This window comes from Ochotona princeps, chromosome 9, assembly GCF_030435755.1.
Source record: "Ochotona princeps isolate mOchPri1 chromosome 9, mOchPri1.hap1, whole genome shotgun sequence".
NCBI lineage: Eukaryota > Metazoa > Chordata > Mammalia > Lagomorpha > Ochotonidae > Ochotona > Ochotona princeps.
In genome coordinates this window covers 26114526-26118706 of record NC_080840.1, presented here as the reverse complement: position 1 = coordinate 26118706, position 4181 = coordinate 26114526, and the positions used below count along the sequence as shown (strand labels likewise).

General features: G+C 35.3%; 1 non-coding gene across 1 annotated transcript; it reads left to right on the top strand.

Moving 5' to 3' along the window:
- Window positions 1–1605: 1605 nt before the first annotated feature.
- LOC118757555 (U6 spliceosomal RNA) lies at window positions 1606–1712 on the top strand. Its single transcript, XR_004995261.2, has one exon. It is a non-coding gene; the product is annotated as a U6 spliceosomal RNA (small nuclear RNA).
- The last annotated feature ends 2469 nt before the right edge of the window (window positions 1713–4181 follow it).

Sequence of the window (4181 nt, the reverse complement as noted above, 5' to 3'; positions counted from 1 at the left end):
GGGAGTGAACCAGCAGACAGATCTTTCTGAATCTCCTTCTGCTTGTATATCTTAAATAATAATAAAAAAGATTACAATGCCGAAAAAGATTGGAGATATTCCCGGGTCAAAGGATTTGATGTTTATCCAATGCTGTGATTTGCCCAATAAAAGATTTCCTGCATATAATTTTCTGTGTTTTGTAGCTTCTACCTCTATCAACATTTTACTACATTTTTATGCAGGATAGTGCTGACCACCTTGAAGATTTAGGAGGTTCTTAACTCCCTATGGGGAATGTCTGCAATTGTCTAACTGTTTATAATCTAAGGATGAAATTAAATAATCTATGAGAGATGAGTGCAGCAGGCCACGGTACATAGAAAGTACTAGGTAAACTGTAGGGCCAATTATGTTTCTGACTGCTGCTTTTATTTTGCGTCACATTCTTCGAGTCATTTTTCTGTAAGCTTGTTTGGAAGTTGCTGCTTCAAATGCTGAATGGCAGGAAAGTCCAAAAACACCTTTTCCTGATCTCAAAGGATGAACGAAGAAGGCAGCTGGTTTTTAACATCTTACTTTGACAGCCTTCAGTCACTATAGCCTCACAGACAGTTGGGAGACTGTTGGTAGCTCTGGGAGAAGAGCACTTGAACATCTTCAGAATGCCAGTGATTTTCCTGGGAATAGTATCCATGTGTCTCAAGGTGAAAATTAAATCCAAACTTCCGTCATCATCAAACACTTGCTGTTCCTCTTTGAAAAGATGCTGAATCTGGTGCTCATGAAAACACGGGTTAGTGAGGATCAGTGCAAAAGGCCAAGTAACACATGTCTTCCTCCTCTGCTTTGGTGCTTCATTGTCATGGTCCTAATAATTCCCCAGCAGAAGAAAAGCAAGCAGTGAAACAGAAAAGATATGGAAATAATGCTAACAGTGTACAGTCCCACAATTCATGACAGAATAAATGCTGCCTTAATGCAACACAGCTTGTACCAATACTTAAACACTGATCATAAAGTTTAAAAGTTTGCAATCACTACATTTTTACACTACGATTTATTTGAACAAGTTTGGTGATATTTTAATGGCATTAATTTTGACGAGCAGAAAAATTAACACAACTTTTAAATTTTGCTTCTAAAGACCTATAGAGAATTCTGTTTGTACATTGTGCTCAAAATATACAGTGGAAAGTAGAAAAAGTAGTAATGGATATTTTACTTTCTACTTATATTCAAAGGAATATAAATCAAAATCAGATTCTTTTTTTTCCCAAAATATTTTAGGTTACTCCAGTGTTGGCTAGTACAGGGTATAGAGACAAATGGTGAAGTACTTTGAAGACAGAGCAATCAGGCCTTGTACATTGATTGGATGAAAAGTATGACATAGCAAGAAGGAGTCAAACATACCTGATGGTTTGTTTATTTTTTTGAGAACCTGGAAAGATGAATTTATCCTCAAATAAAATAAGGACAACCAAAAACAGTGTAGGTTTGGGTGGGAGGTGGAGATGTGAGTTTTAAATTGGGGCATACATTTTAAGTTTGATTCTGATATCATAAATAGTATAACTATTTCCCCCAAATGTGATGATCATTACATCATTATGATGAAATCTCTTGGTTTCCAGGATATAACAAAAAGTTATAAATTTGGAATGATACAGAGAATAGCATGATCACTTGACAAAGATGATATTTAAATCTGTGAAGCATTTCTCTTTTGTTAAAATTTTATTTTGAGTTTTTGAATTTTATGGTACAACTTTATAGAGACTGAAATCATTTATTTGAGATGGAAGGAAGAGGAAGAAGCAGAGAAGAGAAACACTTGCATACCCTGGTTCAAATGCCAATAAGGGCTGGAACTGGATCAGGACAAGGATGAGACTAAGCAGTTAATAGGAACTCCAGTCAGGTCTCTCATGTAGGTGGAAGCAAATCAACCACTTGAGCCATCAACAGTGCTTTCTATAGTCTGTGGTAGGCATTTGAATTCCGGAGCTGGAGCTGGTGTCTTTAACCACTAAGCTAAATGCCTGATCCTAGATTTATATATATAAATTTTTAGGTTTTCTTGATGCTTATATTATTCTTTTTTAAAAGATTTATTTATTTTTATTGGAAAGGCATATCTACAGAGAGGAAGATCTTCATCCACTGATTCACCCCGCAAGTGGCCTCAATGGTATCTGCCTTTACCTTCTGTTTCATAAATAAAATAATCATAATCAAAATCATTATTATATTTTACCCTTGGTAACTTCTTGCCTGCCTTTTGCTTTCTGGCTGAGTAAATCCAGAGAATTCCAGGGAAGGATGCCTATTTCTATTCCTTTCATACCTTTCCCACTTGTCAGCTGGGACAGAACCGTCTTAAAACACACTTTGAAAGACTATTTGTTACTTGACTAGACAATAAGATGCTGGACTCTATGTTTGGTATATGCTTGCAATGGGGGAATCTCAACTGAACTTGAACTGTGGTTATGCAACAAGGTGGAGGAATCCACCATGGTGGGAGGGTTTGGGGAGGGGTGGGGAGAATCCCAGTACCTATGAAACTGTGTCACATAATACAATGTAATTAATGAATTTAAAATAAAATTTAAAAAAAAAATAAATAAAAAAAAATAAATAAATAAAAAAAAAAAAAAAGAAAGACTATTTGTTGAAAAGTAAAAGTCATTATATTTTAACTCATTCCTTTCCATCTACAGAAAAGAGTTATAAACATGTCTAAATTGACATTACCTTCAATTAGCATTTATTCTGACCTTCAATTAGCATTAATCAACTCCTTTATCTCTTAGGTTCTTTGGCCTAACTTATGTAAGACTTGCTATGATAATTCACATTTCACGCTTTATTTAAGAGTCCACATCAGTGTGGAAACCAACTCTCTTCGATTTCACTATACACTGTTACTTCAATGATGAATTCCATTCCATAAACTGAACATGTATTGAACATTTGGAAAATGGGCTTCCTAAAGTCTTACCTAAAACTAGCTAAGATGAAATAATGAAAAAAGAAAAATAAGATCATGTTTTTGAAACAAGTTATTTTTTAAATTCTTAGTAATCAGAGCTACTTAATGAAGTTTTTGCAAGCTAACTTTTCTTCTTCATTTAAAAATTGAAAACACTTTCTCATGCCATGCATAGAATGCTGATTTCCCTTTATATGTTTTAGTCTCTGGTTTATTTCCCCATTTGCCAGATTTATTATTTTCATAATAGATGAATGACTATATATTTTTATCCTGAATTTAAAAGCAGGTCATGAGAAAAAGGCAATGCCAATGCAACTAATCTTCAGCTGGCTAGTCCCAGAAAAGCAACATTCATAATATTGTCTACACTGGCTTTCCTTTGAAACTTTAATGCCAGAGAATATGATTTACTGCCAGCTTGAACTGAGACTTGAGCTTTCTAAAAAAGATTTATTGGCATCAAGTCAGCATAATGCCATAATCATCCCTAAAAAAGACATTTGTCACTAAACCCTTATTTTCAGGTACCTGACATTTTTTCCATACAAATTATACTTCAAGTGGAACAGTGATACGGATTCAGATCCTTATTACCAGCATTTCTTGATTATTTCTATCATCTCTGTGAACTTTCTGGACATGCTGAGGCAATGTTTCTGGGATCTATCTAAAAGATTTCCAAGAGGCAGGCTTGGAACCACAAATGTGCACTTTAAACAAATGTCAGGACAGATTGTGCTGCAAATAAATGATTTTTTGAAACACCCTTTGTAAAGAGGTTATGGAGTTTCGTGTATTAATTCTGGTTCTATCATTTTTACTTTCTAAAAAAAGAACCTTTATTTGAGAAGCAGAGGGAGAAGTAAAAGAGAGAGAAAGAAGAAAAGAGAAGTGAAGTGAAGATCCAATTAACATTCACCAGCTCACTCCCAATGGTTAGGACTGGGCCAAGGCAGAAGCAGCCGGGTTTCCCATGTGGGTGGCAATAACTCAACTGTTTGAGCCATCACTGCTACTCCTGGAGTCAGTATTAGCATGAGGCTGCGGTAAGGAACTGAATGCTTCTAAAAAACCAAGCACGCTATACGTGATGTGGACATTTGAACAAATATCTTAACTGATTAGTGACTTGCCCATTTACCATTTCTACATCTGTACGTTTGAACAAGTTACACTGCGGCTCTGTCTCATTAATTTTCTT